The sequence below is a fragment of the Lagenorhynchus albirostris genome, chromosome 1 (assembly GCF_949774975.1).
Source record: "Lagenorhynchus albirostris chromosome 1, mLagAlb1.1, whole genome shotgun sequence".
In the NCBI taxonomy this organism is placed as follows: Eukaryota; Metazoa; Chordata; class Mammalia; order Artiodactyla; family Delphinidae; genus Lagenorhynchus; species Lagenorhynchus albirostris.
Window position 1 is genome coordinate 88,253,387 of NC_083095.1, and position 25,779 is coordinate 88,279,165.

The 25,779-nt window shown below is 39.6% G+C and overlaps 1 long non-coding RNA gene across 1 annotated transcript; it reads left to right on the top strand.

The window, feature by feature from the left end:
* The first annotated feature begins 1,461 nt into the window (after nt 1-1,461).
* On the top strand, nt 1,462-24,749 carry LOC132520520 (uncharacterized). The gene is made up of 3 exons (XR_009540559.1): nt 1,462-1,564; nt 11,885-11,969; nt 23,849-24,749. It is a non-coding gene; the product is annotated as an uncharacterized LOC132520520 (long non-coding RNA).
* The last annotated feature ends 1,030 nt before the right edge of the window (nt 24,750-25,779 follow it).

Sequence of the window (25,779 nt, forward strand, 5' to 3'; positions counted from 1 at the left end):
CCCTAAGTGAAAAAGAGTTTAGGGTTTAAATAGGCCACTGTGAGACTGGTTCATTTCTTTACTCTTCCTTATTCAAATTACCTTTTTGTTGGCAAAGTTAGTTGAGCTCCTGCTCTACAATCAACTTACCAAGATCTTTAATAGAAAATCTTAAATTTAGTCTGTTCACTGTATCCTAAAAGTGAAAACTTACTGAACAATATTAGAAATTGACCATGGACCTTACCTGAACTTAGATTTGAAATAATAAATATTACCATAATATGGTAATAAATTCAATCAAATAAATGCTTAACATTTTTGTTCCTGGTAGTCAGTCTATAAATTATATAATGTAATGTGGTATACATGTGTTATGATGAGTAATGGAATCATGGTGAATGTGACAAGTATTGCGACCTTAGTAAGCACCAGGTGCTGTGCATGTCTTATATGTATTCGTCAAAAACCTGGGCTGTAGGTACTATTGTTCCCTTTTTACAAATAAGGAAACAGGCTGAGCAATTAACTTTCTAATATGTGGTATAGCTGGGATTTGATCCCAAGAGATCTGACTCTGAAACCTGCCTGCCTAACTGATTAAGTACAAAAAAAAGAATTACTAGATAGTGGCAGGGCCATGATTTTTTTTTTTTTAACCACACCGGTTTCCATGTCTTAAGTCTAAGGCTCTTTATACTTATCACAAGTTCAGTTATCTATACTGTATATAAATGGCACATGTATCTACTTCGCTACCGCAAGTTCAGTTCCTCCATTTGGTCACAAAACACTTTAGTTTCAAGAAAATTTTATATTTTAGGCTTCCCTGCTAAATTAGGAGTTAGGGAATGCTGACTTTACAGTTCTGACTGTAGCAGTAGATTTTGCTATGGCTACTGTGGAATAGGCAAGGGTGAAAGTTGAGAAATAAAGCCGGAAATCCGACCACCTGTGTTCTAGTTTTAGTTCACTTATGAAGCTGATCATGGGCAAGATACTTAACCTCCCTGTAACTTAGTTTCCTCATTTGTAAAATGGAGATAATATGCATCTACCTTACAGAGAAATTAGCTAATTCTTATAAAGCGTCTATAATAGTGTCTGTGGCACAGTAAGTTTGGAGTGTTAGCTACTATCATCATCATGGAGCTCAGTCCATGGCTATGAATCAGTTTGTTGGACTTCTTTAAAAGTTGGGCCAACACACATGAACATGGAGACAATTTGGAGAGAAAGGGCAGGCTTTCTAATTCGGATTCGTCTCCTATGTAAAGAAAATCTGGGTGCAGCTCTCCTCGCAAGGAAGCAAGACCGTACTAAAACCGTCGCCCGCAGAACAGACTGAAAGGTTGGAAGAGGAACAACGAGGCTTGTCCGGACCTTGGCAGGCTGGACACGTCGGTTGGGTGGAAAGAGCTGCCAGTCCTGGGAGGCGCACCCTGGGGACCAATCGCTCTCGGGCTGCGCCTTCAGGGGGCGGGAGAATCGGGACGTCCACGCGCGTTGGGCGGGGCCTCTGGGGCGCTCGCAATTCTGCCTTCAGTCCTGCGTGGGTCGGCGAGCCGCGGTCGGCTGGAGCAAGGTGAGCGCGGGAAAGCCGCGTGTACGGGGTGGTAAAGGAAAGAGGGGGGGTTACGACCGTAGAAAATGGGAAATAGGAAACGATGGGAAAGAGAGAGGGTGGGAGTTTGCGAGGGTCCGGATGAATGGGGAGAGGGAGGGAGGGATGGGGACCGGGCGGCGAGGTGAGACCAACTGGAAGGGGAAGGGAGAGTGCAGACGGGGCGTTGAAAGGGGAATGGGAAGAGTAGGATAACCCACCTTACAGGATGCCCTAGGAGTTCATTCCGAGTGAGGCAGTAAAGCAAAACCTGGAAGAGAGCTGTCATATGATCACCAACCTAGCCACACTTTCTGCCTCACTCGGCATGCAAATTACCCGGTGAGTGCAGAAGTGCTGTCTGGCCCTTTAAGACGAGGCTGGTAATGGGACTTTTCCTAGGCTCCTTTAACTGGGACTGCCTTTCTACTCAAAGCCTTGGACTAACAGATCAACAGATTCGACCTCTAAGTCACTGCAGGATTACCCCTCACATCCTCTAGTTTTGAGAAAGGAGCATCTTTTCTTACCTTTTCCTTTGCAGGATACCTGACACTTTGACTCCTCCGACACATTCTCTAAAGTATACTCCCCTAAGACAGTTTCTACTGATTTATCTGCCACCTTTCTGAAAACTTTTCTTTCGTTGACTTTTATGTTAGACTATTTTCTCTACATCCTCCCAGCCCGCCACCCCCTAAGAAACCCATCCTGATCGTGTAGACTTACAGACTGGTAAGGCAGGTTTGGGACTTTTGAGATAATCTAGTGGGGACCTCTCATTTTTTAGGTAAAAAAGAAACAAACAAAACAAAAACAAAAACCCCAAAAAACAAAAATAACAGAGACTCGGAAAGGTGAACGTGACATGTATTGCGACCTTAGTAAGCACCAGGTGCTGTGCATGTCTTATATGTATTCTTCAAAAACCTGGGCTGTAGGTACTATTGTTCCCTTTTTACAAATAAGGAAACAGGCTGAGCGATTAACTTTCTAATATGTGGTGTAGCTGGGATTTGATCCCAAGAGATCTGACTCTAAAACCTGCCTGCCTAACTGATTAAGTACAAAAAAAAGAATTACTAGATAGTGGCAGGGCCATGATTTTTTTTTTTTAACCACAGCAAAGTTTCCATGTCTTAAGTCTAAGGCTCTTTATACTTATCACAAGTTCAGTTATCTATACTGTATATAAATGGCGCATGTATCTACTTCGCTACCGCAAGTTCAGTTCCTCCATTTGGTCACAAAACACTTTAGTTTCAAGAAAATTTTATATCTTAGGCTTCCTTGCTAAATTAGGAGTTAGGGAATGCTGACTTTACAGTTCTGACTGTAGCAGTAGATTTTGCTATGGCTACTGTGAAATAGGCAATTAGGCAAGGGTGAAAGTTGAGAAATAAAGATGGAAATTATTGGAATGACAATTTCTGGCACTTAAGGGTTTAATCTATTAGGTTCCCTTCTACTCAAGGCCCCCAGGTTTTAGGAGTGGCTTAGGCAGGCTTTAAATGTATAAGTGTCCTCTTATACTGTAGCTACTAACTTCTATTTAAATTGAATATCATGAAGCTGGAGTTGTCCATCTTCCTGTTACCATTTTTCCTGCATGTGCAACTCTTGACATGATGAGCAGTGCCATGATTTCTGGCATCTCTTGATATCATGCAATAATCTCAAATCCTCATCACCTAGAATTTGTCCTTTTCATACTATTCATTGCCTTTTTATAGTTTATTCTTTTTTCTATTTATAATTAGATAGCTTATTTTTTCAGGAGCAAACATCAGTCATGAAACAGCCATCTACCATTTTAATTCCCAGAAATTGGCATGATATATATATATATATATATGTCCATATATATGCTATATAGATAAAAAGTATATACCTTCTCTCTATATATTAAAAATATGTATTTGTTTTAAATTATATAATTTAAGTCCCAGAAATTGGCATTTTATACGTAATTACCATATATACCATATTTTAAAATATATTAATATTATATATTAAAATATATTAATATTATATATTTAAATATTATAGATGTGTTTTAATTATATAATACCTGAATTAATGTTTATTGTAAAAAATAAAAACGAGAGATATATATAGAGTAAATGAGAAAATCCTTTTTTTTTACCCTATCCTTGTATCCCACTTATTTTCCTGAAATAATCACTGTTAATAATTTGGTTTATTCCATATCGTCTGTACATTTACATAGCTGTAGGGGGGTGGGTATGTGCATACACATACACACACAGGTTTTTAAAAACATAAATGAGACACTGTATCCATCTAGGGTCTCAGTCAGGAGACAGAAACCACACATCAAATAGAGTAAGTTAGTTTGACATAGAGAATTATTAACTAGTAATAGGGAATTAACTACCAAGGGGTGAAGAGAACTCTAAAAGAATTCGATAGCCGATATAGGGAGCAGCCACTACCTCCAGGGTTGAGGCAAAGCATTCAAGGAAGGAAAGAATTTGGAAGAGGCCCTCTCTTCCTCCAAGACTGATAATTGGACTATATGGGAGAGTATGTGATGGTTTATGTCACTGGATGACAAAGTTTGCTGAGTTGCTGCCCACTGAAGGGCTGGCATGCAGGAAACTGGATGTGCTGGAATGCCGAGTTGGAGGGCTGACGAAACTCGCCAGGAAGCCACTACGATTCTGGGAAGCTGCTCACAGGGATGCTGAGGGAACTCAATGGGAAGACACCCACAGGGGTGCTGTTGAAACTTGATGGTAGGCAAGCACCAGGCACGGAGAAGCCTACCCTCATCGGAGTTCCTCCGGCGCCCTCTACTGGTAGAGGTTAAAATCATATCAGAGGGCAAAGGAAAAATGCTTACAACGTCCAGGATCACAAAACAGGCAAAAGGTAGATTTGGAGCTAAGGAGCAATAAACCACCTGGCACAGATTCACAACTTACTGTTTTTCACTTAACATCTTAGAGAATTCTCATTTGATATATACAGCTCTATCTTATTCTTTTTAATGATTACATAATGTTCCATGTGTCTTAATTTCATTCCTTGATAGATATTTGGGTTATTTTCAGTTTTTCACTGCTGGGTGAGCATTCTTATACACATCACTTTGTGTATATGGCAACTATATCTTTAGGATTAATTTCTAGAAGTGGAATTGCTGGATCAAAGGATATACATGTTTAAACCTTTATAAATATAATACAAATTGATTTTTCACCAGTTGTGCATGATAATGCTGCTTCAGTCAAACTTTTAACAAAATGGATATCATAAATGTTTTATTTTTTGCCAATCTAATGGGTAGAAATGATGTTGTTTTAATTTGTATTTTCTTGATTCTTAATGAGATTAAGCATCTTTTCATATGTTTTTCTCATTCTGCAAGCATTGTTTTTTTAAATTACAGAAGTAATTTTTATAATAATTCAGTGTCAGAGTATATAAAGTGAAAATGATAGTGGTTAACGTGTAATGAGCATTAACTATATGTGTCAGGCACTATTCTGCGGGCATATTAACTTAAGCACAGTCTGTCAATCATTACCACCTGAGGTAACCGCTGTTGACAGTTGTGTGTGTGGTCTTCTAGACTTTATTCGAGCCTAACACAAACATATGCATTTATAGAACTTGTTCCTTGGGACTTTTCGTTTGCTTTGGTTTTACAAAAAATGGAAACTCTTGTGCATATTTTGTTCTACATTATGCTTTTTTCCCACTTAGTTATGTTTTGGACCTCTTTCTAAGCCAGTATGTAAAAATCTACCTCACCCTTTTAAATGTCTTCATAATATCTCATTGTATGGAGGTACCATAAATTATCCTTTTCCATTCTGGTAGATATTCACTTTGATTCAATTTTTTTCTTTTGCTAAAGAATCAGCGCTGCAATAAACCTTTGTATACATACCTTTATACACTCATTAGGTTAGCCTTTCAACACTATTTTCTGAGAATTAAAATGTTAGATTACTGCTTTGTGAATCCTCACATCTTCCAGTTTGTCCACTGTAGTTCAACTCATAGAGCTCCAATGCACATGTACTGTAGTATGTGTATATTACTGTACAGTATATACACAATGTGTAGTTGTAATATAATCAAGGTTTCCTCACAAATTACTTAGATAGATGTAGGTTTTAAAGCTTGAATAGTCTCTGTTAGGTATTCAGTGTCTTCCTATCTTTTATTACGATATCCTGACTGTAGGTCCTGATCCTCAGGGTAATAGTTTTTCTTTTCTAGTCTTCCCTGTATCCACTTTTAAACCATTCTGAGATATCTCTGTCAAATTCCCTTGTTCTCAGAAATGCAGGGTTCTTCTCTCTCTCTATTCCCTCTAGGTTTCTTGCCCTTCAGTATCTTACTGAGTCTTATGATAATCACTCGTCTCACCTATTCCACCAGCATTCCCAGAGCTCTCCCGATGAGAAAATCCTTGCATTTGCTTTTTTGGTGATTATGTACACTCTGCTCCCTTTTTTTGGGCTAAGAATGTTCATATCCATCATTGTTTCCAGGGTGAAATTCTCAGTTTTATAATTCCTTATTTTGATTTTCTTTGTATTTGTGTCACTATGCTTTTTTCTGTCTTACTCCTAAGGCCTTTTTGGTGGGTCTTTCAGCATCTCCCCCTTTTTTTTATTGAGGTGAAATTCACATAATAAAATTAACCAGTTTAAAGATCAGTGACATTTAGAACATTCACAATATCATTCAGTCACCACTTCTATCAAGTTCCAAAACATTTTCATTAACCCACCCCAAAAAGATAACCCCATACGCGTTAAGCAGTCATTCTTCACTCTTTCTTCCTCCAAGTTCCTGACAGCTCCAGACTGTTTTCTATCTCTATGGATTTACTTATTCTGGGTATTTCACAGAAGTAAAATCATGTGATCTTTTTTGTCTGGCTTAAACTAAGCATAGTGTTTTCGAGGTTCCTCCACGTTGTATCATGTATCAGTGCTTCATTTCTCTTTATGGCTGAGTAAAATTCCATTGTGCATATGTGTGTACCATAACTTGTTTATCCATTCATCTGTTGACGGACGTTTGGACTGTTTCCACCGTTCAGCTTTGTGAATAATACTGCTGTGAACATTCATGTACGTGTACTTGCTTGAGTCCCTGTTTTCAATTCTTCTGTATACGGTATACTTAGGGGTAGAATAGCTGGGTCGTATGGTAATCCTATGTTTAACTTTTTGAGGAACCACCAAATTGTTTTTTGCGGCAGGTGCACCATTTTACATTTCCATCAGCAATGCATAAGGGTTCCAATTTCTCCAATCCTTTCCAACACTTATTTTCCACTTTTCAAAAATAGTCATCCTAATGGACTTAAAGTGTTATCTCGTGGTTTTGATTTGCATTTCCTTAATGATTAATGATACTAAGCACCTTTTCATGTGCCTGTTGGCCATTGGTTAATTTTTTTTATTAATTAATTAATTTATTTTTGGCTGCGTTGGATCTTCATTGCTGCGTGTGGGCTTTCTCTAGTTGCGGCCAGTAGGGGCTACTCTTCGTTGCGGTGTGTGGGCTTCTCATTGGGGTGGCTTGTCTTTGTTGAGGAGCATGGGCTCTAGGCGTGCGGGCTTCAGTAGCTGTGGCACGCGGACTCGGTAGTTGTGGCTCACAGGCTCTATAGCGCAGGCTCAATAGTTGTGGCACACGGGCTTAGTTGCTCCGCAGCATGTGGGAGCTTCCCGGACCAGGGCTCGAACCTGTGTCCCCTGCATTAGCAGGCTGATTCTTAACCACTGCGTCACCAGGGAAGTCCCAGTATAATTTGTTTGAAGACATGTCTATTCAAGTTATTTGCCTATTTTTACTTCAAGTTGTTTATCTTTTTGTTGTTGAGTTGTAAGAGTTCTTTATACATTCTGAATACTAGACTCTTTTTTAAAAAATATTTATTTGGTTGTGCCCGGGTCTAAGTTGCAGCATGTGGGCTCCTTAGTTGTGGCATGAGAACTCTTATTTGCGGCATGCATGTGGGATCTAGTTCCCTGACCAGGGATCGAACCCAGGCCCCCTGTGTTGGGAGTGTGGAGTCTTAACCACTGTGCCACCAGGGAAGTCCCAAGACTCTATATTAGTCATGTGATTTGCAAATATTTTCTTTTATTCTATGGGTTGTCTTTCTCATTTTCCTGATAATGTCCTTTGATGAACAAAAGTTTTCAATCTTGATAAAGTCTAATTTATCCATTTTTCTTTTGTTGCTTGTGCTTTTTGTGTCATATCTAAGAATCCATTCTGAATCCAAGATCCTGAAGATTCACCCATATGTATCCTTGTAAGAGTTTTATAGTTTTAGCTCTTATATTTAGGCTGTTGATACATTTTGAGTTAATTTTGATATATCATGTGAAGTAGGAGTGTGGGTATCCAGTTGTCCCAGCACCATTTATGGAAGAGACTGTTCTTTCCTTGTCGAATAGTCTTGGCATGCTTGTTGAAATCAGTTGGCCATAGATGTATGGGTTTATTTCTGGACTCTCAGTTATATTCCATTGGTCTGTATGTCTATCCTTATGCCAGTACACACTGTTCTAGGTTACCATAGCCATATAGTAAGTCTGGAAATTGGAGAGGGAGTCCTCCAACTTTGTTCTTCTTTCTTGGTATTGTTTTGGCTGATCAAGGTCCTTTGCGTTTCGCTATGAATTTTAGAAGATTGGCTTTTCCATTTCTTTAAAAAACTTCTTTTTCTTCTTCTTTTTTTTTTAGTATTGTCTCTTCCTCCCTCAATTTATCCTTATAATTGATACCAAAGTTTCCTACGTTATCTTTCTTTTCACGCCTTTCTGATACCGTTTCACTACCTAAAGCCTGATGGTAGGTCCCTGTTGCATTCTGGATCAAGAATAAGTTTGCTGTAGGCTCCCTCAACTTCTCTTTTATTCCACTCCTGCTGCTTTTTAAAATGTATAAATAAGTCCTCAGGTTTAGTTATTAAAATATTTTTTCATCTACTCTGTGTCAAAATGAGTATTTCTTATCATATAAATAGTTCCTCAAATTTTGCTTTTTCCATAAAGCCTTCCCAGACTGATTATTGGGGGTGGGAAAAAGCTAATTACTTCTCTTCTCCTAATGCATTTGGACATGAGATTCCTAAGCTGTACTTGCTCCAGTATCATTCCCAACTATGTTCACTCTTGCTTTAACAAAAATGCACTTAAAATCACAGTATTTAGTGTTGGAGGGAACCTTAGGAATGTAATGCAGACTCCTAGTTAAATGTGGTTGAATGAACACATTCATTTATCTCTGCTGCCTATCCAAAGTCTTCTAAAAGGAATAAGTTCAAAATGCATAAACCCACAAGACAAAGAACCTGGGTGAGCAGATGACAGCAACCACATTTTGGAAGAATGGAAACTGACTTAGCAGAGTAGTAGTTCACTAAGCTGTTAGTGGCGAAGCCATAACAAGCCAATTTTTAGAACCCCCAGGAAAGATTAGGTGGTGGAGGTACTAGATGTCTCTGAAAGGGAGAGTGTGAGTGAGACAAAAAAAAATAAGAGGCATAGCTGAGGACAGAGATACTGTAATGAAAATTAGAATTAAGGGAACCTCAGTATTGGATGGTGACATCTCAGCCCCTTCTGTAACTCAGCTCTGAGAACGCTGGCAACCAGGCTTGCTCCATGCCCTCCTTGACCCCACAGGCAATTGGATAATTCCTCAGTGGGAAAACTTTCCATCCCAAGAGGGGCAAAACCCTGCAGTCCTAATACGATCATCCTGCACTGACCAGCCTGGCCTCCTACCCTGCCTCACCTCTGCTGTTGGTCTCATTGCTCTTCATGAACACCCTCAGACAATCCAAGAAAGGCCCAGCATGAAAGACAGACACCAAAAGGAACTCAGAGGACATTGAGGCAATGAAGCTGGCAGGGAAACTTGTTTAAAAAAATTCTATTTTCTGTCCTTGTTGATATCCTTGTCCCCCCCAAAGAAAGAAGGCTTTAAAAAGGAGCTTTCAGAAGAAAAAAAACTCATAAATTGAAGATACTATAGTAGAAGTGAAAAATTCAACAGAAAGGAAGGAAAATCAGGTGAGGAGACCCCTGAGAACTGAAACCATCTGTACCCACACAGCTTATTGTTTGCATTTACAAGACTTACTATTCCACTCATCTCAAGTGTAACTTTATTATTACAGGGAATGTTTCACAAGGCAATGACAGATGTAAATAATTTTGTTTATTCTGGGACTGTCCTTCCCCCAAACCCATTTAAATGCTGAGCTTACCAATAGATAGCATCAAGGAACAGTTGACTCCCCTAGACTCTTTGAATCTGCGTCTCAAAATCCTTCCTTGCCGGGACCACCAACACTAAACTGTTATCCTTGTCCAATCCTAATAAGCCCTAGCATTGAAAGACCTGCCCTAAACCAGGTTGCAAAACCTCAGAAATAACTAAGCTTTGCCCTCCCCCCTCCAAGAGGCTAAGACTCCGTCAAGTTAGTGCTGTCTCTTCCTTCAGTAAGAATAAACTCAGCTTTTTTTTTTTAATTTTTTTTTTGATTTTTTTTATTTTTGGCTGCGCTGGGTCTTTGTTGCTGTGCGCAGGCTCTCTCTAGTTGCGCCGAGCGGGGGCTACTTTTCATTGTGGTGCGCAGGCTTCTCATTGCGGTGGCTTTTCGTTGAGGAGCACGGGCTCTAGTTGCACAGGCTTCAGTAGTTGTGGCACGTGGACTCAGTAGTTGTGGCGCACGGGCTTAGTTGCTCCATGACATGTGGGATCTTCCCGGACCAGGGCTCAAACCTGTGTCTCCTGCATTGGCAGGCGGATTCTTAAGCACTGCGCCACCAGGGAAGTCCCTCAGCTTTGTTTTGCCAAAGGTGGTTTTGGAGATATTTTGGTGGAGCCAGAAATATCGCCTCTAAAAAAGTAGTACAAAAAAAGAGAGGAGGAACATGGGAGAAAAAGGATAAGAAAGTTAAAAGCCAATTCAGGAGACCTAACATCCAAATTATAAGAATTCCCAAAAGAGAAAATGGGGAGAAAAATATCAATGAAATAATTCAAGAAAATGCCCTAGAACTGAAGGACATATGTTTCCAGAATAGAAGCCATGATGGATAAAAGGAGACTTATACCAAGGTTAAAATCATTGTTAAATTTCAGAAAATTTGAGACAGTTAGTAGGCAGAGGGAAAAGTTCTTGGTTGCCTGTAGATTAATATTATTGCCCCCAGATGGCAGTAATGCCTCAAAAGGTCTAAGATTGTTTTGTTTTGTTTTGTTTTCTTCATAAAATGTCATCTCTTTCCAAAGCATTAGAAAGAGGCAGGCTCTGTCTGGATTCTTTCAGAGCTCACTCTGATTTTTTTCCTAAAAGACTCTGCTAAAAGGTCACCGTACAATGAAGGAAGGAAGTAAAAAGACAGTTCTCTTTGAGGAATGGCTCATGTGGCTCTGAGGGAAAAAAGACTTAAGAGAATGGACTCTGAACCTTACTTGTCTGTGTGGACAGAAGGACTTCTATCATTCATTTATTCTCTCAAGTCTTATTGATGCCTACTGTATGCCAGGTACTGTGCTAGGCACCAGGAATACCCCAGTAAAAAAAAAAATCAGAAGGAGTCTTTGTCTTCACAGAGCTTACATTCTGAGGGGAGGAATATCCAATACACAAGTTAAATCACATATGTATCTGAGGAATTTGATAGAGGACAGGGTAGAAGCAAGCACACCAGCTTGGAAGCTAATGCAGTTGTCCGGGTGGGAGATATGCATGACTTGGGTTACAGTACTGGTAGGGGAGAGAGAAGTAAGCAAATTCAAGATGTATTGGAGGGTAGAGTTGACAGGACTTGGTCATGGTCTGGACTCATTGTCTAGAGCAGATGCGTTAACGTGTCCAGATAGAGCAAGTGGCTGGGTTGCCATTTTCTCAGGTGCAGAAAGCATGGAGAGAAAGAGGTTTTGGAGGAGGGGATGGTGGTTAGAATCAAGAATTCAGTGAGGAATATTAATTAAGTTAGTCTTTCTCCCCAGGCATGAGGTTCTGGTAGATGTCACTGATCCAGGCTAAGATGAGGTTTGCTTTGATTACTGCCCAAACAGGATGGCTTGGTCTGGCATATTTGTTTTAAATTGGCTCACAGTTAGCGTTCATTAAGTTAAAAATTGCTTTAACTCAGCCTCCCACGGAGCAAGAGCAAAATCAGCTGGAATTTGCAGTGTTTTTTTCCTGAGGTCTGCATTTGAGAGTTAAAGAGCATGCCAGAGCACCTTTCACATTTTATTTTTTTGTACTCTGTTCAGGAATGGCACACAATCTCAAAGACAAGAAACTTCTAGAAAATGCAAGACCAGTTGTGTTGGTGGATCCTTGCCTTAGTATTTACAGGTAAGATCTTGAGTGTGATTCTGAGATGTCAGAGATGAAAACGTCTTCCGTTGACTCTGAGGATAGAGACCTTTGCCTTATTTTGTCCCCAGTGTAGTACCTGATACAAATGTACTCAGTAAATATGTATTGAATTGAAGCCACTCCATCTGGATTTTTTTCCAAGCCTCCAGACCCAAGTTAAACTCTCCATAGAACTTGAAATAGCTCATATTACCTGTTTCCCAAAAAGCTGTTACATGGGAGGAGGTGCCTCTCCAGACTCATCATGGCTTAGGACCACATCACCCGGTGTGTTAGGAAAAGACACACCTCCTTCCTTGTTCCTATAACCCCCCTCCATGGGAATATTTTGCCATCATCAACACAGTGTTAAGACAGAATTTTAAAATCAACTTAGCCCTGAACATCTGTGTTATCATTTGTAACCTGGAGGTTGAGTAGTTCTGTGCCCATAGTCAACAGTTAGTTACCTCAGTCACCTTCTTTGATTCCCTCCTTGAATTCTCTTTACACCTTTGGATTGTGCTTTTCTGAGGGTAAGAATTGTATATTTTATTTTTATATTTTTATTTTTAATTAATTTTTTTGGAGTGTAGTTGATTTACAATGTTGTGTTATTTTCTGCTGTATGGCGAAGTGAATCAGTTATACATCTATCCACTCTTTTCTATATTCTATTCCCATATGGGTAGAATCGTATCTTTTTAAACTTTATGCTTTCATACAATTTAGAACAGTGCTTTGTAGACCTGTGGGTGTGAAGGAGTGGCTTAGGAGAGCTTTAGCTTCCCCCCACCAATTTGCATAAAACTCACAGCTGCCCTCCAGAATCAGAATTCATATGTAAGAAGAAAAAAGTTTGTAAATTATAAATAAGAGCATCTTTAGAAAACACATTATTTTTATTGTTGTGTAATATGCATTCAAAGTAAAAACGGTGTGCTAACTACCCAGAAGCAGCCCTCAGTTAATACAAGTCCTCCAGTCTTCCCTTCCAGCCAGATAGCTACCCCTGTTTCCCAGCTAAAAAATCTGACACTCCCACTGCTCAAGAGATTTATTAACAGCTGTTGTTTAAGAGAGGGAGCCAATGCCTGGCAGAACATTCCCCTGTGAGCTGTCTCTCTCTCTGGGCTTTTCTTCTCCCTCTCCCATTAGGTTATGTTGTTTTTGTGCTGTAGACTGTATTGTGGATTTTCAGGAGTCCTTATTTATCTGTATATGTGTGATTCTTGTTTTCCTGATCCAAAGCTTTTTATGTAATACACTTTTGGGGGAAGTGACATGTCTAAAGTCCTGTGAAAACTCCCCTTGAATGTCTGCCTGAAATGGTAAGGAAAAAGTTCCGCTGTTTCTGGAAGGCAGACTTTGTTATAAGTTCATTGAAAGCAACACAGATGTGGGATATTAAACAAAGTGAAATTCTGGGAAGCTTTTTGTGTAGCAGATTTGGGGAGGGTAGTCTGGAAACATCATACTTACAGTTACACCTCAACCTAAATAATAAAATGTGTAAAGTAGTTTTCCTATATATTATTTTCTCCCAATTCAGAAGACTATTCCGAGGCTCAAGTTTTTCTCATAAAAATGATAACTGCTCCATAGACAGTATAATCAGTCAAAAAAACAAAATGAGAGGTTTAAATATTGAAAAGGAGGTGGCAAAATTATCATTAGTTGCAGATGACATTATAACGTACCTGGAAAACCTAAGGGAATCAACTTAAAAGTTACTCGAAATAATAGGAACATTCAATAAGGTAGCCATAACAAAATAAATGTACAAAAATCAATAATAGTCTTATATTCCAACCAAAACCACCTCAAAACTATCATAGGTAAAATTATAACTTATATTCCAACCAAAACCATCTCAAAACTATCATAGGTAAAATTATAATCACAAACCAAAACTATAGTAACAGCAAACTCCTAACAGGAAGTATGCATGACCTAGATGAAGAAAAATATAAAACTTAATAGAGGATATAAAAAGGCTTGCTGAGAAAACTCCATACTATAAATATATCCATTTCCCTTGCATTAATCTGTAGATTTAATGAAATCTCAACAAAAACTATAACTGATTTCTTTTTTTGGACCGTGACTTGATTTTCAGTTTCACTGAAAGAGTGACTGTGAAATTGATCAACCAAAAAAAAAAAAAAAAGTGTTGTATGGGAAGACTTAGCTCTGGTAGCCAACCTATAAGACAGACCCCAGTGATCACTGTCTGCCTCTTGGCTTTCACACCCTTGTGTAGTCCCCTCCTATATTGTACCAGGGTAGGGGCTGCCAGATAAAATATAGAATTCTCAGTTAAATTTGAACTTCAGACAAACAATGCATAATTTTTAAATGTTGCACAGGGCATACTTACATAGGCATACCTTATTTTATTGTGCTTTGCCTTATTGTACTTCACAGATACTGTGTTTTTTACAAATTAAAGGTTTGTGATAACACTGTGTTGAGCAGTCCTGTTGGTGCCATTTTTCCAAGAGCATTTGCTCATATTGTGTCTCTGTGTCACATTTTGGTAATTCTCACAGTATTTCAAACTTTTCCATTTTTATTATACCTGTTATGGTGATCTGTGATCAGTGATCTTTGATGTTACTATTATAACTGTTTTGGGGCACCACAAGCTGCACTTATATAAGATGGCAAACTTAGTTGATAAATGTGTGTGTTCTGACTGCTCTACCCCATCTCTCTCTCTGTCTCCTTGGGCCTCCCTATTCCCTGAGACACAACAATATTGAAATTAGGCCAATCGATAACCCTACAATGGCCTCTGAGTGTTCAAGTGAAAGGAAGAGTTGCACATCTCTCACTTTAAATCATAGGCTGGAAATGATTGAGCTTAGTGAGGAAGGCAGTCAAAAGCCCAGATAGACTTGAAAGCTAGGCCTCTTGCACCAAACAGTGAGCTAAGTTATGAATGCAAAGGAAAAGTTCTTGAAGGAAATTAAAAGTGTTACTGTAGTGAATACACAAATGATAAGAAAGCAAAACAGCCTAACTGATGATAGGGAGAAAGTTTTATTGGTCCAGATAGAAGATCAAACCAGCCACAACATTCCCTTCAGCCAAAGCCTAATCCAGAGCAAGGCCCTAACGCTGTTCAATTCTGTGAAGGCTAAGAGAGGAAGCTACAGAAGAAAAGTTTGAAGCCAGTCAAGGTTGGTTCATGAGGTTTAAGGAAAGCTGTCTCCATAACATAAGAGTGCAAGGTGAAGCAGCAAGGGCTGATGTGGAAGCTGCAGCAAGTTATCCAGAAGACCTAGCTAAGATAATGAATGAAGGTGGCTACACTAAGCAACAGAGTTCAGTGTAGATGAAACAGCTTTATATTGGAAGAAGATGCCCTCTATGACTTTCATAGCTAGAGAGGAGAAATCAATATCTGGCTTCAAAGATTCAAAGGACAAGCTGATTCTCTTGTTAGGGGCTAATGCAGCTGGTGACTTTAAGTTAAAGCCAATACTCATTTACCATTCTGAAAATCCCAGGGCCCTTAAGAATTATGCTAAATCTACTCTGCCTGTGCTGTGTAAATGGAACAACAAAGCCTGGATGACATCACATCAGTTGACCACATGGTTTACTGAATATTTTGAGCCCACTGTTGAGACCTACTGCTCAGAAAAAAAGATTCATTTCAAAATATTACTCTTATTGACAATGGACCCAGTCACCCAAGAGCTCTGATGGAGATGTACAATGAGATTCATGTGGTTTTTTTTGTTTTTTGTTTTGGCTGCGCTGAGTGGCATGTGGGATCTTAGTTCCCTGACCAGGGATCAAACCCGTGCCCACTGTATTGGGAGCTCTGAGTCTTAACCACTGGACCACGAGGGAAGTCCCTCATGTTGTTTTCATGCCTGCTAGCATAACATCCATTCTGCTGCCCGTGGATCAAGGAGTAATTAACAGTTTCAAATCTTATTATTTAAGAAACACATTTTGTAAGGTTGTAGCTGCCATAGATAGTGATTCCTCTGATGGATCTGGGTAAACTAAATAGAAAGCTTTCTGGAAAGGATTCACCATTCTGGATGCCATTAAGAACATTTGTGGAGACACTGTTTTGGGAAAGATCACCAGGTGTTCTCCTTACTAGCTGCAAGTAATAAATCAATCTTTCCTTCTCCCGAAAGGAAAAAAAAAAAAAAAAAGAACTTTCATGATTCATGGGAAGAGGTCAATATATCAGTATCCATAGGAGTTTGGAAGAAGTTGATTCCAACCCTCATGGATGACTTTGAGGAGTTTAAGGCTTCAGCAGATGTGGTAGCAAGAAATAGCAAGAGAACTAGAATTAGAAGTGGAGCCTGAAGATGTGACTGAATTGCTGCCATCTCATGATAAAACTTGAGAGGATGAAGAGTTGTTTCTTATGGATGAACAAAGAAAGTGATTTCTTGAGATGAAATCTACTCCTGGTAAAGATGCTGTGAAGATTGTTGAAATGACCACAGAGGATTTAGAATGCAGTAAGTCCCCTAAGTACGAACCTTCAAGTTGTGAACTTTCAAAGATGCGAACGTGAATTTGCATGTCCAATCATGTAAGTAAGTTCACGTGTCTGGCGTACATTGTCACGTGCATGCATCCTCTACAAGTGGTTGTGCTTTTGTGTACTTTACAGTACTGTATAGAGTACAGTAGTACAATATCTTTATTTCAAGCCCAGGATGTCCGGAAACAAGCGTAAAAGCAGTGGTGATGTAGCTGGTACTGCTAAGAAACATCAAGCGATAACGATGTAAACAAACTGAAAATAATTGAGAGAGTGGAGAGAGGCAAAAAGATGGTAGCTGCCACTCATTACTATAACATGAATCGTTCCACCATTGGCACAGTTCTAAAGAAGAAGGACAAGATCATGGAAACATGTGAAGTCTGCTGTGCCGATGATGTTGACAATAATACTGAAGAAGTGTGGACAAGTGACGGAGGAGATGGAGAAGCTTCTCAGTGTGTGGATGCAGGATCAGCATCAGCATTGAGTCCTGCTCAGCTTAATGCTGATTCAAGAGAAAGCTAAAAGCCTTTATGAAGACTTGAAGAAGAAGCACAGCAAATAATCAGAGAGCGCATCTTTTCATGCCAGCCGTGGCAGGTTTCATTGGTTCAAGGCTAGAGCCAGCCTTCACAATGTAAAGGTAAATGGCGAGAAACTGGAGAGGTCAAGATGGAGGAGTAGGAGGACATGGAGTTTGCATCTCCTCACAACTAGGGCACCTACCAGGTGCTGGTGGGGGACCTTGGACACCTAAGGGGACGGGAGGAACCCCCGAGCGACCGTAGGTAGGATGTGGGGGGGGAGAAGTGGGGAGGAGAAGTGGAGGCGGGACAGGACCTGTGCCCCTGAAGGGCGGCTGTGGGAGGGGAAGGGTTCCCACGCTCGGGAGGGGCCCACCCACAGTGAGATCAGTGGAAATGGAAAGAGACCCCTGAGGGATAGGAGGGAATGGGCCAGCATTTCCCCTACCCATTTGGGCCCCAGGGAGCCTGCTGAGGTCCTGATCTGCGCTCTGAAGCCCCCTCTGGCCGCACCCCATGCCAAAGCCCTGCTTCCGCCAAAGCCCTGCCCCACATGGCCAAGGCATTTTCTGGCTTTTTTTTTTTTGCTGTTGTGGTTCTGTTTTACCTTGCTGTTGTTTCACTTATATTTTTATTTTTTCTAATAAATTTTTTTATTTTTCTTATTTTATTTTATTTTTAATTCTTTGTTATTGTTCTGCCCCCCCACCTTTTGTTTTGGTCAAACCAAGCAGCTTGCAGGATCTTGGCTCCCAGACTGGGGGTTGGGCCTGAGCTCCTGTGGTGGGAGTCCAAACCACTGGACTAACAGAGAACTTCAAACCCCAGGGAATATTAATCAGGGTGAGGTCTCCTGGAGGTCCTTATCTTGGAACCAAGACCTGGCTCTACCCAACTGCCTGCAAACCCCAATGCTGGACACCTGAGGCCAAACAGTTGCTAAGACAGGAACACAGCCCCACCCATCAAAAAAAAAAATGAAGTGACAAAAATGTATGTTACAGATGAAGGAGCAAGGTAAAAACCTAGAAGACCAAATAAATGAAGAGGAAATAGGCAACCTACCTGAAAAAGAATTCAGAGTAATGATAGTAAATGTGATCCAAAATCTCAGAAATAGAATGGAGGCATGGATCGAGAAAATACAAGAAATGTTTAACAAAGACCTAGAAGAACTATAGAACAAATAGTGATGAACAATGCAATAACGGAAATGAAAAATACTCTAGAAGGAATCAATAACAGAATAACTGAGACAGAACAACGAATAAGTGAGCTGGAAGATAGAATGGTGGAAATAACTGCTGAGGAGCAGAATGAAGAAAAAAGAATGGAAAGAATTGAGGACAGTCTCAGACACCTCTGGGACAACATTAAATGCACCAACACTCGAATTATAGGGGTCCCAGAAGAAGAAGAGAAAGAGAAACGGTCTGAAAAAATATTTGAAGAGATTATAGTCGAAAACTTCCTTAACATGGGAAAGGAAATAGCCACCCAAGTCCAGGAATCACAGAGAGTCCCATACAGGATAAACCCTAGGAGAAACACACCAAGACACACATATTAATCAAACTAACAAAAATTAAATTCAAAGAAAAAAATTAAAAGCAGCAAGGGAAAAGCAACAAATAACATACAAGGGAATCCCCATAGGTTATTGCTGATTTTTCAACAGAAACTCTGCAGGCTAGAAGGGAGTGGCAGGATATATTTAAAGTGATGAAAGGGAAAAACCTACAACCAAGGTTACTCTACCCAGCAAGGATCTCATTCAGATTCGATGGAGAAATCAAAGCTTTACAGACAAGCAAAAGCTAAGAGAATTCAGCACCACCAAACCAGCTTTGTAGCAAATGCTAAAGGAACTTCTCTAAGCAGGAAACACAAGAGAAGAAAAAGGCAGGGACTTCCCTGGTGGTCCAGTTATTAAGAAACCGCCTTCCAATGCAGGGGATGCAGGTTTGGGCCCTGGTTGGGGAACTAAGATCCCACATGCTGCAGAGCAACTAAGCCAGCATACTTTGGAGCCTGCGCACCACAACTAGAGAGAAGCCTGCACACTGCAATGAAGAGCCTGCGTGCCGCAACTGAAGACCCAATGCAGCCAGATAAATAAAATAAATAAATAAATATATATAGAGATAGATAATATTAAAAAAAAAGACCCACAAAAACAAACTCAAAACAAGAAAGTGGTAATAGGAACATACATATCAATAATTACCTTGAATGTAAATGGATTGAATGCTCCCACCAAAAGACACAGACTGGCTGAATGGATACAAAAACAAGACCCATATATATACTGTCTACAAGAGACCCACTTCAGACCTAGGGGCACATACAGACTGAAAGTGAGGGGAAGGAAAAAGATATTCCATGCAAATGGAAATCAAAAGAAAGCTGGAGTAGCAATACTCATATCAGATAAAATAGACTTTAAAATAAAGACTGTTACAAGAGATAAGGAAGGACACCACATAATGATCTTGGGTTAATCAAGGGATCAACCCAAGAAAAAGATATAACAATTATAAATATTTATGCACTCAACATAGGAGCACTTCAATACATAAGGCAAATGCTAACAGCCATAAAAGGGGAAATTGACAGTAACACAATAATAGTGGGGGACTTTAACACCCCACTTACACCAATGGACAGATCATCCAGACAGAAAATAAAGAAGGAAACACAAACTTTAAATGACACAATAGACCAGATAGATTTAACTGATATTTACAGGACATTCCACCCAAAGGCAGCAGAATACAGTTTCTTCTCAAGTGCTCACAGAGCATTCTCCAGGATAGATCACATCTTGGGTCACAAATCAAGCCTTGGAAAATTTAAGAAAACTGAAATTGTATCAAGCATCTTTTCTGACCACAGTGCTATGAGATTAGAAATCAATTACAGGGGAAAAAAACCCTGTAAAAAACACAAATACATGGAGTATAAACAGTGCGCTGCTAAATAACCAAGAGATCACTGAAGAAATCAAAGAGGAAATAAAGAAAAGTGCATAGAAACACACATGAAAATGAAAACTCGATGACCCAAAACCTATGGGGTGCAGTAAAAGCAGTTCTAAGAGGGAAGTTTATAGCAATTCAATCTCACCTCAAGAAACAAGAAAAATCTCAAATAAACAATCTAACCTTACACCTAAAGGAACTAGAGAAAGAAGAACAAACAAAACCCAAATTTAGCAGAAGGAAAGAAATCATAAAGATCAGAGCAGAAATAAATGAAATAGAAACAAAGAAAACAATAGCAAAGATCAATAAAACTGAAAGCTGGTTCTTTGAGAAAATAAACAAAATTGTTAAACCATTAGCCAGACTCATCAAGAAAAAAATGGAGAGGACTCAAATCAATAAAGTTAGAAATGGAAAAGGAGAAGTTACAAAGACACTGCAGAAATACAAGGCATCCTAAGAGACTACTAGAAGCAAATCTATGCCAATAAAATGGACAACCTGGAAGAAATGGACAAATTCTTAGAAAGGTATAACCTTCCAAGACTGAACCAGGAAGGAATAGAAAATATGAACAGACCAATCACAAGTAATGAAGCTGACACTATAATTAAAAATCTTCCAACAAACAAAAGTCCAGGACCAGATGGCTTCACAGGTAAATTCTATCAAACATTTAGAGAAGAGCTAACACCCATCCTTCTCAAACTCTTCCAAAAAAATTGCAGAGGAAGGAACACTCCCAAACTTATTCTATGAGGCCACCATCACCCTGACACCAAAACCAAAGATACTACATAAAAAGAGAATTACAGACCAATATCACTGATGAATATAGACGCAAAAATCCTCAACAAAATACTAGCACACAGAATCCAACAACATATTAAAAGGATCATACACCATGATCAAGTGGGATTTATCCCAGCGATGTAAGGATTCTTCAATATATGCAAATCAATCAATGTGATACACCATATTAACAAATTGAAGAATAAAAACCATATGATCATCTCGATAGATGCAGAAAAAGCTTCTGACAAAATTCAACACCCATTTATGATAAAAACTCTCCAGAAAGTGGGATAGAGGGAACCTACCTCAACATAATAAAGGCCATATACGACAAACCCACAGCAAACATCATTCTCAATGGTGAAAAACTGAAAGCATTTCCTCTAAGATCAGGAACAAGACAAGGATGTCCACTCTCACCACCATTATTCAACATAGTTTTGGAAGTCCTAGCCACGGCAATCAGAGAAGAAAAAGAAATAAAAGGAATACAAATCTGAAAAGAAGAAGTAAAACTGTCACTGTTTGCAGATGACATGATACTATACATAGAGAATCCTAAGGATGCCACCAGAAAACTACTAGAGCTAATCAATGAATTTGGTAAAGTTGCAGGATACAAAATTAATGCACAGAAATCTCTTGCATTCCTATACACTAATGATGAAAAATCTGAAAGAGAAATTAAGGAAGCACTCTCATTTACCATTGCAACAAAAAGAATAAAACACCTAGGAATAAACCTACCTAGGGAGACAAAAGACCTGTATGCAGAAAACTATAAGACATTGATGAAAGAAATTAAAGATGATACCAACAGATGGAGAGATATACCATGTTCTCGGATTGGAAGAGTCAATATTGTGAAAATGACTATACTACCCAAAGCAATCTATGGATTCAATGCCATCCCTATCAAATTGCCAATGGTGTTTTTTACAGAACTAGAGCAAAAAATCTGAAAATTTGTATGGGGACACAAAAGACCCTGAAGAGCCAAAGCAGTCTTGAGGGGAAAAAAACGGAGCTGGAGGAATCAGGCTCCTGGACTTCAGACTATACTACAAAGCTACAGTAATCAAGACAACATGGTACTGGCACAAAAACAGAAATATAGATCAATGGAACAGGATAGAAAGCCCAGAGATAAACCCATGCATCTATGGTCACCTAATCTATGACAAAGGAGGCAAGGATATACAATGGAGAAAAGACAGTCTCTTCAATAAGTGGTGCTGGGAAAACTGGACAGCTACATGTAAAAGAATGAAATTAGAACACTCCCTAACACCATACACAAAAATAAACTCAAAATGCGTTAAAGACGTAAATGTAAGACCAGACACTCTAAAACTCTTAGAGGAAAACATAGGAAGAACACTCTTTGACATAAATCACAGCAAGATCTTTTTTGACCCACCTCCTAAAGTAATGGAAATAAAAACAAAACTAAACAAATGGGACCTAATGAAACTTAAAACGTTTTGCACAGCAAAGGAAACTATAAACAAGATGAAAAGACAACCCTCAGAATGGGAGAAAATATTTGCAAACGAATCAATGGACAAAGGATTAATCTCCAAAATATATTATCAGCTCATGCAGTTCAATATCAAAAAAACAAACAACCCAATCCAAAAATGGGCAGAAGAACTAAATAGACATTTCTCCAAAGAAGACATACAGATGGCCAGGAAGCACATGAAAAACTGCTCAGCATCACTAATTATTAGAGAAATGCAAATCAAAACTACAATGAGGCATCACCTCACACTGGTCAGAATGGCCATCATCAAAAATCTACCAACAGTAAATGCTGGAGAGGGTGTGGAGAAAAGGGAGCCCTCTTGCACTGTTTGTGGGAATGTAAATTGATACAGCCCCTAGGGAGAACAGTATGGAGGTTCCTTGAAAAACTAAAAATAGAATTACCATATGACCCAGCAATCCCACTACTGGGCATATACCCAGAGGACACCATAATTCAAAAAGACACATGCACCCCAGTGTTCATCGCAGCACTATTTACAATAGCCAGCTCATGGAAGCAACCTAAATGCCCATTGACAGATGAATGGATAGAGAAGGTGTGGCACGTATATACAATGGAATATTACTCAGCCATAAAAAGGAATGAAATTGGGTCATTTGTAGAGATGTGGATGGACCTAGAATCTGTCATACAGAGTGAAGTAAGTCAGAAGGAGAAAAACAAATATCGTATGTTACTGCATATACGTGGGATCTAGAAAAATAGTACAGATGAACCTATTTCCAGGGCAGGAATAGAGATGCAGATGTAGAGAAAGGACGTGTGGACACAGGGCGGGAAGGAGAGGGTGAGATGAATTGGGAGATTAGGTTTGACATAAATACACTACTGTGTGTAAAATAGATAGCTAGTGGGAACCTGGTATAAAGCACAGGGAGCTCAGTTTGGTGCTCTGTGATGACTTAGCTGGGTGGGATGGGGGTGGGGATTGGAGGGAGGTCCAAGAGGGAGGGGATATATGTATACATATAGCTGATTCACTTCGTTATACAGAAGAAACTAACACAACATTGTAAAGCAATCTTACTCCAAAAAAAAAAAAAAAAGTATGTGGTGAAGTAGCGAATGCAGGTATGGTAGCTGCCCAGGAATTTCCTGAAACACTTTGCGAAATTATTGATGAAGGCACAGGTTTTCATTGTGGTTGAGTCAGGATTGTACTGGAAGAGGATGCCAGACCAAAGTTACATCAGTAAGGAGGAAAAGTGGTTGCCAGGCTATAAAGCAGCAAAGCATAGGCTAACTCTGTTGTTTGGTGGCAATGCTTCTGGTGATATGAAGCTGAAGCCTGTCTTAGGTTATCATTCAGAGAAGCCAAGAGCCCTTAAAAACATAGCCAAGGGCTCTCTTCCTGTTGTGTGGAAGAGTAACCCCAAAGCCTGGGTGACACAGGCCATCTTCCAGCACTGGTTTTGCCACCACTTTATCCCAGAGGTAGAGGAATATTGCTTGGAGAAGGACGTCCCATTCAACATTCTTTTGCTGCTCAACAGTGCTCTGGGCTACCCCCATTCATGGATGACTTTCATCCCAACGTCAAAGTAGTGCATCTGCCATCGAATACTGTGTCATTCATCCAACCTATGGACCAGGGAGTTACAGTGACTTTCAGGAACTATTATTTATATAATACTTTTCGTCAGGCGGTAAAGGCAAGTGACGAATCAGAAACAACCTTGCGACAATTTTGGAAGGACTATAACATCTACAAGGCCATAAAACCCATTGATTTTGCTTGGTGTGAGGTTATGGCCGTCACCATGAATGGGGTTTGGAAGAACCTTTGTTCATGATTTTTGTGTATTTGAGAAGGTGGATGAGGAGTCCAAAGAACTCTTCAGCAACTTAGTGACCCTCAGAGAGAAGGTGGAGCTAGATCTGCAAGAGGACGACTTCATTGAACTCCTGGCTGTGCAACACGAAGAGCATACTAGTGAAGATCTGATGGAATTGGAGGCCCAGAGAAAGGACGAAGAGAGACAAGAGGAAGAAGAAGTAACTGAAGAACCGAAGAGATTCATGACGCAGGAAATATCAAGGGGATTTTCTTTATTTGAGGAGGCACTGTTAGTTTTTGAGGCACAGGACCCGAACATAGAATGGTACACGAAGGTTGCAGCGGCCGTTCAGAATGCAATCCAGAGCTACCGTGTCATTTCTGACAAGAAAAAAAAGCTACTACTCAGACATCACTGGATCGTTCTTTCAAGAGGATAGATAGAATTGAATCCAGCGAGCAACCAGAACCTGTGCTGACAGTGTCGGGCGTGAGTGAAATTGCATCTTGCCCTCCGTCTCCTATTGCTGGTGATCCCACCACCTCTCCCTCCTCCAGTCAGTAACTCTTCTCGCCTGTTCACTCGATGCCAGCCCCTGTATGCCAGCTGTTGTACTATACTACTGTACTTTTCAAGGTACTGTACTGTAAGATTAAAAATGTCTTCTTTATTTTTCGTGTTTGTTTTTTATATATTATTTGTGTGAAAAGTATTATAAACCTATTACAGTCCAGTACTATATAGCCAATTGTGTTAGTTGGGTATCTAGGCTAACTTTGTTGGACTTAACGAACAAATTGGGCTTATGAACGCACTCTCGGAACAGAACTCATTCGTATGCAGGGGACTTACTGTATTACATAAAGTTAGTTGATAAAGCAGTGCCAGGGTTTAAGAGGATTGACTCTAATTTTGAAAGAAGTTCTGTGGGTAAAATGCTATCCAACAGTATTTTTTAATTAAGGTATGTGCATTTTTTTTCAGACATAATGCTATTGCACACTTACTAGACTATATTATAGTGTAAACATAACTTATACGTGCACTAGGAAACCGAAAAATTCATGTGACTCACTTTATTGCGATATACTAAATTTTGATGTTTATCTGAAAATTATATTTAACTGAGAATGCTATACTTTTTAAAATCTGGAACACTATTAATTTACAAATTAATTGGTCTGTGTGACCCGTAACATATGACAGAGGTAAGGATATGTCAGCTTCAAGATTAGGTTATAAAAGACAGGCTTCTGCCTTGGACATCCCCCCATCCCCTGGTCTCTCACCCTGGAGGATACAAGCTGCCATATTGTGAGCAGCCCTGTGGAAAGACCTATGTGGCAAGGAACTAAAACCTCTGGCCAGCATCAAGTGAGGAACCAATCCCTGTCCACAACAACAAAGTGGGTGACCTTAGAAGTGGCTCCTTCAGCCCAGTCAAGCCTTGAGATGACTTCAGCCCCATCCTACACCTGGATAGCTACCTTGTGAGACTCTGAGGCAGAACCACCCATCTAAGCTGCCCCCAGATTCCTTACAATTGTGTGAGGTAATGTTGTTTTATGATGCTGAATTTCAGGGGTTACTTGTTATGCAACAATAGATAACTAATACACTGACCCAATTGGATATTTAATCATGAA